This window comes from Psammomys obesus, unplaced genomic scaffold, assembly GCF_907164565.1.
Source record: "Psammomys obesus unplaced genomic scaffold, mPsaObe1.curated_primary_1811, whole genome shotgun sequence".
In the NCBI taxonomy this organism is placed as follows: Eukaryota; Metazoa; Chordata; class Mammalia; order Rodentia; family Muridae; genus Psammomys; species Psammomys obesus.
The window spans coordinates 34301858-34314630 of NW_026592118.1; the positions used below are offsets into that span (position 1 = coordinate 34301858).

Below are 12773 nucleotides of genomic sequence, written 5' to 3' on the forward strand. Positions count from 1 at the left end.
AAGGAGGCTCTGCTGACACCTCCGACCCACCCCCAGGGTGGTGATTTCCTACTAACTTTTAAATTAGCTTTAAAAAGCCATCACTCTTCTGTCCTGTTTCCTGTGGGGATCATGTTTTTTTTTTTACTCATTCCTGTATCCCAAGTTTTCAACACCGTCTGAGTAGGTCCTTAGAGTTCATGACCTGTTTTGGGAATAACCAAAGGATGACTCTAAGCATGAGCCCCAAATCCTGAATTTTCTGTTACATCCCCCGTCATTACTTTTCAGTGGAAATTAAAATGAGTCAAAGTGCGTGCACGGGCTTGATCATGCTATCTGGCTTCTGAGAAGCAATCAAACTCCCTGGAAGCAGAGTTAAAGAATTAGGGGTTAAAGCTTCCAGGTTTCCAGGGTAGGGCCCTCGCTGCACCCAGCGCTAGCGAACGAGGAGGGAACTCTAGGCTGTGGCCCCGCCCACAGGCGGTGACGAAAGCCGCAGGACTCGAGGGCGGGGCCTGCGGTGGGCGGGGCACTCGGGGGGGAAAGGCGGGGTCTCTGCGCGGTGACCCCGCCCCGGGGCGGCTCCGGGCGCTGGGTAGGCGGGGCTCGCGGCGTGGAGGTCGGCTTCCGAGGCCGCCGGGGTGTTGTGGTCGTGGGCCCCGCGGGTGGCCCGGGTCACCGCCGGCGCTTCGGCGGCCATCTTTGCCCGCGCCGGGCTCCCGCGGCGGGAGGGGCGGCTTGCAGGCCGGAAACGGCTGTGCGGCGGCGGCAGGTCAGTGAGTGCGGCCCGGAGCGAGTGTCGGCGTGAGGCCCGGGGTGGCGGCCGCGGCCGCTTCCTCGGAGCCTCGCCCGCGGGCGGCGTCCCGGCCAGGCGGCTGGCGGGCCTCGTGTGGAGCCTTGGGGCGGCCGCGTGGCCGCCGTCCTCCGGGCGGCCGTGCGGAGCCGCGTCCCCCTTGGCCGGGCTGCTCAGTCTGGTGTCTGGAACGTGGGGGCCGCGGTCAGATTCCTGCTGTACCCGGAATAACAATGATGGGTTCCCGTTGTGCCCTCCTAAATCCTTGTTAAAGGGCCTGTCACCCCGCGAGCTGCGTTCGGTACCCACACGAATGTTACACGTTCCCGGGGACGAACGAAGCCTCTGTGCGTTTGCTCAGGCAGATGACTCTTGCTGGCTGTTTCGGATAACCATATTTTAACGACAATTTAGATGTGTGCAGTGCCTCTTGGAGTTGGTAGTGCTGCAGATTTCTTGAACCTGCTGTCGTACGGCGATTTAGCGTGGTAAGGAAGTGCAGCCAAACCCAGAAAGCATGTACTTGTATTTTTTGCGTTATTATAGTATATTGCACTTGTGTCCGATAGACACGTGGGGTTGAGATGCGTTTTAAGTGTGAAGTACAGACTAGATTCCCAATGTTTAATACAAAAATTGTAAATATATATATATATATATATATATATATATATATAGTAATTTTTTGACGTTGGTTGTATTTTTTAAAAATTATTTTTTGATTTGACAGGTTAAGTTAAAAGATAGTCTAAATTTCATTTTTTACATTTGGAATGTGCCTGATAGAGAACGACAGGTTGTGGCTCGCCGTGTTCGTTTGTTCGTTTGTTTGTTTGTTTTAAGTGTTATGGATGTCCTAGTGGTAAACAGAGAGTCTTTGGTTTTCATGTACTGAGAACTATTGACAGGAAATGAATTCTTATTAAACTTGAAGGTGGCAGAGCGTGGTGACGCACAACCTTAATCCCAGCACGTGGAGAGGCAGAGGCAGGCTTATCTCTGTGAGTTCAAGGCCAGTCTGTCCTACAAAATGAGTACAGGACAGCCAAAGCTACACAGAGAAACCTGTCTTGAAAAAACAAAAACAAAAAACAGGAAAAAAAAATCCAAAAAACAAAAAACTAAAAAAACCCTTGAAGGTGAGGACCTAAATTGTTGCCAGCTCTTATCTCTTCCACAGATTTTGCCGTCTCCAGCATCTGAAAGCTGTAAAGGAACTTTTATTTGCTTGTTACAGTTCTTGTCTTGGAGGCTAATTTGTTTTGTCTGCTAACCTAGGCCTAGTCCTAGTAGCATCTAGACTCCATACAGTCCAATGTAGGCCTGGAATGTTTTCAACCTGAGGCTTCTTGCTTAATAAGCTCACCCTTTCTTACTGAGCCCTGGGCTGGCTGGTTCAATTCAGTTGTTCAGGCACAAACTCCTCTCCCAGCTGATTTATTCAATCTGGCTTTTCTCTCTACCCTTGAATTGCTCTGCTTGGCTTCAAACTAACTCCAGCAGTCTGCTCTAATCCCTTGGCTCCTTCTCATTCTTTGGCTCATTCGGTCTTCATCTGAGTTCTCTCTCTACAACCTGTCTGTTACTGTCCCAGTAAATCTCTCTCTGTGCATTGCCCATTAATTAGCTTCCCTTTGTGTTCTCATCTCATGAGAGTTGATCCTATTCTGTTAAATCTTCTCTGATTTCATCTCTATTTCTGCCACTCGAATAGACATCACTTCCAAACATAGGTGCTTCCTTTCTACAAATTAACTTTACCTTTGTTGTTTGGGATTAAAGGCATGTACTACCACTCCTGGATCAAGGCTTTTCTTTCCCTGAAACTTGCTTTGTACCAGACTGGCCTTGAACTCAGATCTGTTTGCTTCTGTCTCCTAGATTAAAGGTGTATATATATTTCATCTGGATCACACAGATCTATAAGATCTTTGGATGTGATCTCTTGCCAGAGCAACCATTTTCTGAATTAAAATTCCTCTACTGAAAGCATTCACTTCCAGGAGTGGTTGAAAAATAGTAGGGACACCAACATCTGTTTTAAGCGGAGAACTCATCATCTTTGATGATAGAACTTCGTGAGGTGGAAGTTATATAGCTTTTACCCAAGTATTAGGGACTTGTAAGGGTCTAAGCTAATTAGTGGTTGAAGAATTTCTGAGTCTTTATTTGTTTATTTGTTAGCTCTTCTCCAGATTCCTTTTTTGTATGTTAATGAGTAAGAACCCACCTGTATTGTGTGTTATAACTCTTAACAGGATGGTTATAGACAGACTGCTTTTTCCAGGGCCATCTTTGTAATGTGCAACCAGCCTATGCAGTAGCATAAGCCTCCAGCTCCATTTAGAACTGCTGCAGTTTAAAGCTCTCTTCTTGACATTTTTCTTTTGCACAGGGCACCGGTCTAACTTGGAAGTTGACAGACCTGACAAGAACTGAAACTTCTGTTCCTGTCTCCAGCCCCTCAAGAAATGAGGATTTATTAGTTCTTTTTTAACTCAAAAGTTATGTGATTTCATTGTTAGTGTCATAATTTTGTGGGTGGTAATAGTATTTTACAAGTATAACATCAGGAATGCTGATTGGTTCTTCACTGAGTATCAAGTAAATCAAAATGTTAACATTACAATGTCTTAGTTTTATGTCTGTTGCTGTGATAAAATATTTTGACAGAAGCACCTTCAGGGAGGCGAGTTTATTTTAGTTTACATTTCCAGGATATAGTCCATCATTTTAGTGTGCATACCAACTGCTCAGCTAGCTTTCTCCATTCAGACAGTTCAGGATCCCCTTGCCCACTGGAATAGTACCACCCACAATAGATTGGTCTTCCTCCTTCATTTAATATAGTCAAGATCAATCCCCTATAGACAGGTGCACATGCTAACCTGATCTACACAGTCCTTCACTGAGATTGATCAGGTGCTTCTGGACTAGGTTAAATTGGCAGTTAAAACTAACCATCACATAGAGTAACATTATTGTTTTTTTTTAAATTTATTTTTATTATTAGTTACATTTTATTAACTCTGTATCCCAGCTGTATCCCACTCCCTCATTTCCCTCCCAATCCCACTCTCCCTCCCTCATCTCCTTGCTGTCCCTTTCCAAGTCCACTGATAGGGGGGACCTCCTTCCCTTTCATCTGACCCTGTTTTATCAGGTATCTTCAGGACGGGCTGCAAAGTCTTCCTCTGTGGCCTAGCAGGGCTGCTCTTCCCTTGGGGGGGTGGGGAGGTCAAAGAGCCTGCCATTGAGTTCATGGCAGAAATAGTCCCTGTTTCCCTTACTAAGGAAACCCACTTGGTTACTGAGCTGCCATGGTTGGAGAAACAGTCTAATATAAGACCCCTATACCCAGATATATTTGGTCCTTGTGGAGGTCCTATCCTCTCCAGGTCTTATGAACTCCCCCTTCTTTCATATGATTCCCTGCACTCTGTCGAAGGTTTGGTTATGAGTCTCAGTATCTGTGTTGATACACTGCTAGGTAGAGTCTTTCAGAGGCCCTCTGTGGTAGGCTCCTGTCCTGTTATTGTTTTCACCTACATCCAATGCCCATCCCATTTGTCTTTCTAAGTGAGGATTGATCATCTTACTCCGGGTCTTCTTTCTTGTTTATCTTCTTTAGATGTATAGATTTCATTATGTTTATCATATCTTATAGGTCTAAATAAGTGAGTATATACCATGTGTGTCTTTCTCCTTCTGGGATACCTCACTCAAAATGATCTTTTCTAGATCCCACCATTTGCCTTCTAATTCCATGATTTCCTCATTTTTAATTGCTGAGTAATATTCCATTGTGTAAAAATACCACAATTTCTGTATCCATCCCTCCATTGATTGACATCTGGGTTGTTTCCAGGTTCTGGCTATTACAAATAAAGCTGCTACAAACATGGTTGAGCAAACGTCCTTGTGTACTTGAGCAAATTTTGGATATATGCTAGGAGTGGTATAGCTGGGTCTTGAGGAAGCACCAGATTGATTTCCAAAGTGGTTGTACGAGTTTACATTCCCACCAGCAATGGAGGAGGGTTCCCCCTTTCTCCACAACCTCTCCAGCATGTGTTGTCACTTGAGTTTTTAACCTTTGCCATTTTGATGGGTGTAAGGTGAAATCTCAGGGTCATTTTGATTTGCATCTCTCTGATGGCTAATGACGTTGAGCATCTCTTTAAGTGTTTCTCTGCAATTCTGTATTCCTCTGCAGAGAATTCTCTGTTTAGCTCCATTCCCCATTTTTTAATTGGATTGCTTGATTTATTGCTTTTTAACTTCTTTAGTTCTTTATATATTCTGGATATCAGCCCTCTGTCAGATATAAAGTTGGTGAAGATCCTTTCCCAGACCGTAGGCTGTCATTTTGTTCTAATAACAGTGTATTTTGTTTTATAGAAGCTTTTAAGTTTCATGAGGTCCCATTTATCAGTTGTTGCTCTTAGAGCCTGTTGGTGTTCTGTTCAGGAAGTTCTCTCCTGTGCCAATGAGTTCTAGGCTCTTCCCCACTTTTTCTTCTAACTGATTGAGAGTATCTGGTTTTCTGTTGAGGTCTTTGATCCACTTGGACTTTAGTTTTGTGCAGGGTGATAAATATGAATCTATTTTCATTTTTCTGCATGTAGACATCCAGTTGGACCAGCACCATTTGTTGAAGATGCTGTCTTTTTTTCCATTGAATTGTTTTGGCTTCTTTGTCACAAATCAAATATTCATAGGTGTGTGGGTTTATTTCTGGGTCTTCTATTTGGTTCCATTGGTCCTCCTTTCTATTTCTATGCCAATACCATGCAGTTTTTATTACTATTGCTCTGTAGTACAGCTTGAGGTCAGGAATGGAGAGACCTCCAGATGATCTGTTGTTGTACAGGATCGTTTTGGAGATTCTGGGTTTTTTTGCTTCTCCATATGAAGCTGAGAATCTTTTTTTCAAGGTCTGTAAAGAATTGAGTTGGTATTTTGATGGGAATTGCATTGAATCTGTAGATTGCTTTTGGCAGGATGGCCATTTTTACAGTGTTAATCCTACCAATCCATGAGCATGGGAGATCTTTCCATCTTCTGATATCTTCTTCAATTTCTTCTTCAGAGACTTGAAGTTTTTTTCAAACAGGTCTTTCACTTGCTTGGTCAGAGTCACCCCAAGGTACTTTATGTTATTAGTGGCTATTGTGAAGGGTGTTGTTTCCCTGATTTCTTTCTCGTCCCTTTTGTCTTTGGTATACAGGAGGGCTTCTGAATTTTTTGAGTTGATTTTGTATCCAGCCCCTTTGCTGAAGGTGTTTATTAGCTGAAGGAGTTCTGTGGTAGAATTTTTGGATCTCTCATGTATACTATCATATCATTTGTGAATAGTGAAACTTTCACCTCTTCCCTTCCGATTTGTATCCCCTTGATCTCCTTTAGTTGTCTTATTGCGTTAGCTAGGACTTCAAGTACTATGTGGAAGAGATATGGAGAGAGTGGGCAGCCTTGCCTTGTCCCTGATTTCAGTGGGATTGATTTAAGTTTCTCTCCATTGAGTTTGATATTGGCTATAGGCTTGCTGTATATTGCCTTTACTATGTTTAGGTATGTGCCTTGTATCCCTGATCTTCCAAGACTTTAAACATGAATGGGTGTTGGATTTTGTCAAATGCTTTTTCGGCATCTAAGGAGATGATCATGTGGTTTTTCTTCTTCAGTTTGTTTATGTGGTGGATTACATTGATGGATTTCCGTATGTTGAACCACCCTTGCATGCCTGAGATGAAGCCTACTTGGTCATGGTGGATGATATCTTTGTTGTGTTCTTGGATTCTGTTTGCAAGTATTTTATTGAATATTTTTGCATTAATATAAGAGATGTATAGGTCTGAAGTTCTCTTTTTTTGTTGGGTCTTTGTGTGGTTTAGGTAGCAAGGTGATTGTGGCTTCATAGAATGATTTTGGTAATGTTCCTTCTGTTTCTACTTTGTGGAATAGTTTAAAGAGAATTGGAGTTAGCTCTTCTTTGAAGGTCTGATAGAATTCTGCACTGAATCCATCTGGCGTAGGGCTTTTTTTGGAGGGGAGACTGTTAATGACTGCTTCTATTTCCTTGGGGGATGTAGGTCTATTCAATCTTTTTACCTGAGCTTTACTTAATATTGGTAGATTGAATCTATCAAGAAAATTGCCCATTTCTTCTAGATTTTCAAATTTTGTGGCATATAGGCTTTTGTAGTACAACCTAATGATTGTTTGGATTTCCTCGGTGACTGTAGTTATGTCTCCCTTTTCATTTCTGATTTTGCTGATTTGGATAGTTTCTCTCTGCCTTTTAGTTAGTTTGGCCAAAGGTTTGTCTATCTTGTTGATTTTCTCAAAGAACCAGCTCTTGGTTTCATTGATTCTTTGAGTAGTTTTATTTGTTTCTAATTGATTGAGTTCAGCCCTGAGTTTGATTATTTCTAGCTGTCTGCTCCTCTTGGGTGTATTTGCTTCTTTTTTTTCTTGGGTTTCAGTTGGGCCATTAAGTTGCTTGTATGAGATGTCACAAATTTCTTCTTGAAGGCATTTAGTGCTATGAATTTTCCTCTGAGCACTGCTTTCATTGTGTCCCATAAATGTTTGTTGTGCCTTCATTTTCATTGAATTCTAGGAAGTCTTTAATTTCTTTATTTCTTCCTTAACCTAGCTGTCATTGAGCAGGAACTTGTCCAGTTTCCATGTTGTTGTAGGCTTTTTGCTAATTCCATTGTTGTTGAGGTCCAGCTTTAAGTCCATGGTGGTCAGATACAATATAGGGGATTATTTCAATCTTCTTGTATCTGTTGAGGCTTGCTTTGTGACCAACTATATGGTCAATTTTGGAGAAGGTTCCATGAGGGGCTGAAAAGAAGGTATACTCTTTTGAGTTAGGGTGGAAAGTTCTGTAGACATCTATTAGGTCCATTTGATTTAGGACCTCTGTATGTGCCTTTATTTCCCTATTTGGCTTCTCTCTAGATGATCTCTCCCTTGGTGAAAGTGTGTTGAATTCTCCCACTATTAAGGTGTTGGGATCGATGTGTGATTTAAGCTTTAATAATGTTTCCTTTATGGATGTAGGCACTCTTGTATTTGGGGCATAGATGTTCAGAATTGTGATGTCCTCTTGGTGGATTTTTCCTTTGAGAATGTAGTGTTTTTGATAAATTTTGGTTGAAAGTCTATTTTATTAGATATTATGATAGCTACCCCAGCTTGTTTTCTGGGTCCATTTGCTTGAAAAACATTTTTCCAGCCCTTTACTCTGTGATAGTGTTTATCTTTGTTGCAGAGGTGTGTTTACGGGATACAGCAGTATGTTGGATCCTGTTTTTGCACCCGTTCTGTTATTGTGTCTTTTTATTGCAGAGTTGTATCCATTGATGTTGATTGATAATAGTGACCAATGAATGTTAGTTCCTTTTATTGTGGAGTTAGTGGTCTTACTGTGATTCATTGCTTGTTTTCTTTTAATTTTTGTTGGGATATTATCTGTATGCTGTGTTTTCTTGGGTATAGTTGTTTTCGTTGGATTGGAGTTTTCCTTCTAGTATCTCCTGTAGGGTTGGTTTGCTGTGTAGATATTGCTTAAATTTAGTTTGTCATGGAATATTTTGTTTTCTCCATCTATGTTGATTGAAAGCTTTGCAGGGTATAGTAGTTTGGGTTGGTATCTATGGACTCTTAAAGTCTGCATGACATCTGCCCAGTCCCTTCTGGCTTTCATAGTTTCTCATGAGAAGCCCGGTGTGATTCTGATAGGTCTACCTTCATATGTTACTTGGCCTTTTTCCCTTGCTGCTTTTAGTATCTTTTCTTTGTTCTGTAGATTTAGTGTTTTGACTATGATGTGATGTGATGTGTTTCTTTTCTGGTCTAGTCTATTTGTTGTTCTGTAGGCCTCTTGTATATTTATGGACATCTCTTTCTTTAAGTTGAGAAACTTTTCTTCTATGATTTTCTAGAAAATATTTTCTGGATCTTGGGAGCCTGGAGTCTTCTTTTTCAATTCCTATTATTCGTAGATTTTGTTTTTTCATGGCATCCTTGATTTCTTGGATATTTTTGGGACTTTTCTAATTTTGCTTTTTTTTTTTTTTAGAGAAGTATCATTTTCTGTAAGTGTATCTTCAGCACCTGAGATTCTGTCTTCCATCTCTTGTATTCTGTTGGTGATGCTAACCTTTGTGGTTCCTGATCTTTTCTCTAAGTTCTCTAGCTCCAGGGTTTTCTCAGTTTGTGTTTTCTTTATTGATTCTAATTCTGTTTTCATGCCTTGCACCATTTCCTTTATATGTTTGAATATGGATTCCTGTCTCTCTACGATGGTGCCTATTTTTTTTTTTTTTTGTTGTTGTTCATTTCCTCTCTATATGTCACTAATTGTGTCTCTACTTGTGTCTATTTGTTTGGCAATATTTGCCTGTGTTTCTTTGAGTATTTTGTTCATTTCCTCTTTTTTTGCCTCCATTTGATTGGCCAAATCTTTGATAGATTTGTTCATTTCCTCTTCAGTTGTCAGTATTTGTATGGCTATTGTTCTGAGAGATTTGTTTGTTTCCTCTTTATGTGCCTCAAATAATGGGGTAAGCATAGCTTTAAAGTAATTTTCCTGTGCTTCCTATGAACTGGAGTATCCATCAATTTTGGGGGTTGCTGGTGAAGCCATGATGTCCTGATTTATGTTGGATGTTCTTTCACTGACCCCTGGCCATTGGCTTATCTGCAACCTTCCCTGTTTGTTCCTGGATTCTGCAGTTCAGACTGGTACTGTCTCTCTCTGGCGTCTGGAGAGTTCTTCAGGAAGCTGAGAGAGGTCCCTTGGCCTCAGCATGTTTGTTGATGCTTCAGCTGTACCTGTGGGAGGAAAGTCCGAGGGCGCAGAAGTTACAAATGCGGCTGCGGGTGTAGAAATGTGTGGAAATGTGCGTGGAAGTGTGCCTCAAGGGACAGAATGATAGAGAATGCTGGACCCTTGAGTGTGTGGGAGGGTTGCAGGCTTCTAGGTTACTTGTGCATGTGCTGTAGATGTAGCAGGTGCCGGTGATAGTCTCGGTGCAGTTTCCAGCGTTTATCGGCCTTAACTCCACAGAGCAGGGCTTCGATGTCCCAAGAGTCCCTCTGTTTCCCACAGTGGGTGTGTGGGTGGGAGGGGCCCGATGCCTGGCTGCTAGTTTAGATGCCTGGATCTGGGGCTCTGCAGACACTCAAGGGTGCACTCATTCTCAAGCAGGTCACATCGGCAAGGATCGAATTATTCAGGCTCTCTACTTTCTGGTTTGGCCCTGCTTGCAGGAGGACTGACAGGCTCCACCAGTTCAGTGCTGCTGTAGCCGCCAGGTTAGGAAGTCTAGCTGCAGCTGGAGACAGGGATGCTGGTCCAGATGACTTCTGGGAAGTCCTAGGGGCCTCCACTGTGCTCTCCAGACCTGGGAGGCCCGGCGCCTGGTGTGCCTATCTTGTTTGTCAGGTCTGCTTGACTTTGATAGCTATATAGCCTATTATCTGTCACTGAGGGTTTGGGCGGGCCATACTGTCAGTGGCTGGGAAACCCTGCAGAGTCGGTATGGCCACTTGCAGACCTGGGACACAGGGAGGATGGCGCCATGGATACGGGACTCCAGAGCAGGTATAGCTGGCAGCTGCTGCTGAGGGGCCAGGAGCCCTGCTTCTGCCGCCACTTTCCCCAGGCAATGAGCTCTGAGCTGAGAATCTTGTTGATCCGGCTGTGCCAAGGCCCGAAAAAGGGGAGTGCCAGGAGATCAAATGATCGTTTCTCTCCTTCCCCAAACAAGTCCACGGGTGACCTGAGACCAAAGTTCTCACCTCGTGCGATGTTCCCTCTCGTTTAGAAAGCCTCACAGTCATTTCCCTCGCTTCAGTAGTCCTTCCACTCACCAACTCAGGCGCTTTAGCTCCTCTGCAATCAGAAACTGTGCACGCTCGTCTCCATCTTGGATCCCAACCTTATTGTTTTTTGAGACAGGATTTCATGTGTCTGAGGTTGACTCTGAACTCTTGATCTACTTACCTTCACCTCACAAATGCCAGGATCACAGGTTTATACCATCGCACCTAGCTTACAGGAACACTTTTGAATTGCATTTTTGAATTGGACTTTTCTACGTGGAATCTAAGGTGTTTTGTTTTTATAACCATATTTAATTTAGATGAGGAGTAAGATTATAGCATGGAATCCTAAAGTATTCAATTTTTCTTTTCTGTTTTTTTCCAGGGACATAGCAAGAATCTCGACATGTTTAAGAAGCTTCCTATATTTGTGAGAATCTAGGTATGGTCATCTCTCATTCTAGGTGGCATCTAGTTGTTTGTTTTTTGTTTTTTCTTTTTCTGTCTTAGATGATTCATATTATGTGATTTGCCTCCCTTGTTTTTCAGTTTTCAAACCCTATTGTATGTGTCTGTTCATTAGTATGCAGCTTTCTTAGAAAAATATTTTATCTGCCCCTGTCTATCACTGTATTCTCAGAGTTAAGAACAGTACCCAGAACATACAAGGTGCTAAATAAACAGATGCAGAATAAACAGAATAGAACGTATCAGAATGAATTCTGTTAGGATGTCTTACTTACTTTTGGGCCTCCCATCTCTAGAACCAACTATAACAGCTTTGTTCTTAGCGTAGAGTCAGGTTCTACTACAAAAAAGAAATGTTGATTCTTCTGAGGTAGGAAAAGGTAGAAATATGAGGAAACCATAAACTTTAAAATAACAGTTGTGAAAAGTGTTCACGGACCCCTTGAACATATGCATTCGCTATGCAAATAGTAACAATCCACTAAGTGTCTGGTTGTGTGCTGTGCACTAGAAGTACGGTGGAAGCAAGATAGTTCATGTTTTGTCTTGGAAGACCTAATCTAGTGGAAGAGACTCAGATGCATGTTTTAAAGAGAAAGAGTACTAGTCAATGAGAACGAAGAACATAAAAGTTGAGGCCAAGAGTGAAGAGCGTTAGCTAGGGAGAACATTATTTGCAAAGATAAGGTGACTGGGGAAAGGAGTGAATTCCAAGAACTAAAAAGAAAAACAGTGTAGCTAAAACACAGCAAGTAGTGTATGCCCGGAGGTCAGAGCTACTGGTAGATGCTGAAGGTATTTACAGATTTGTTAATTGTGTAAACTGGATGCTTGTGTTATACAATAATTATTCTGGTATGGGGAGCTGACTCAGTGTACACTCAAGAAGACATAAGTTGGATCCTCAGAAGCTGTGTGAAAAACTGGGCTTGGTGATGTACACCTATAATTTCAGCACTGGAGAGGCAAATTCAGTAGGAGGATCCCTTGGGTTTGTTGGCCAACTAGTGTTGCCCAATCAGTGAGCTCCAAATTCAGTAAGGGACCTTGCCTCAAAAAATAAAATGTGTAAATTGAACTGGGTGGATTATCTTGAAAACTAGGACAAGAATTTGGGAGGAGTTAGAAGGAAGAGTAAATATATTCAAATTAGGTTTTTATATGGAATTCTCAAAATAATTGATGAAAGCATTATATTAAAAAAATAAGGTGATAGAAGAACACATCTCACATGACTTATGGCCCACATGTTTGCATTGTGTGTACTCACTTGTACACACAAACACACACATAAACCATACATGCTCACACTACGCATGACACAAAGATAATTTGACTTTTAAAGAATCATAGTGGAAAGATGAATTGTTCAGTTAGTACCACAGTCTAGAAAGTATATGTACCTTGATTTCTCGTAGTTAGCCTATAGAGTCTTGAGAATACCTTCATTGTAATACCCTGAGTCTAGGAGGGAAAGATGTAAATAATTGAGATAATCTAGGATTAAGGAAAGGAAAACAACAAAGTGGAAAAGGAAGTAAATGAATTAAAAGTAATATTAAGGTTAAAATTGAAATGACTAATCCTAAGCTTCAGAAGTGTTAAAGAAGAAAATAAAGCCATTTATGAGACTTTCTAAATGTTTTTTTCTAGTCATCTAAATTATATGAGAGCAGGAAAGATGGCT

At 41.8% G+C, this 12773-nt stretch overlaps 1 protein-coding gene across 4 annotated transcripts in view; it reads left to right on the forward strand.

Annotated features, from left to right (window-relative positions):
- Positions 1 to 593: 593 nt before the first annotated feature.
- The window catches only part of Mios (meiosis regulator for oocyte development), a 38846-nt gene continuing 26666 nt past the window's right edge, over positions 594 to 12773 (forward strand). Inside the window, exons 1-3 of one of the 4 annotated variants that reach the window (XM_055612777.1) lie at positions 594 to 754; positions 3171 to 3295; positions 11004 to 11060. The gene's annotated coding sequence lies outside the window, so the exon portion shown is untranslated. Of the gene's footprint in view, positions 755 to 774; positions 1264 to 3170; positions 3296 to 11003; positions 11061 to 12773 lie in introns of those variants that run through there. The other 3 variants (XM_055612779.1, XM_055612776.1, XM_055612778.1) reach the window with 3 other exon arrangements.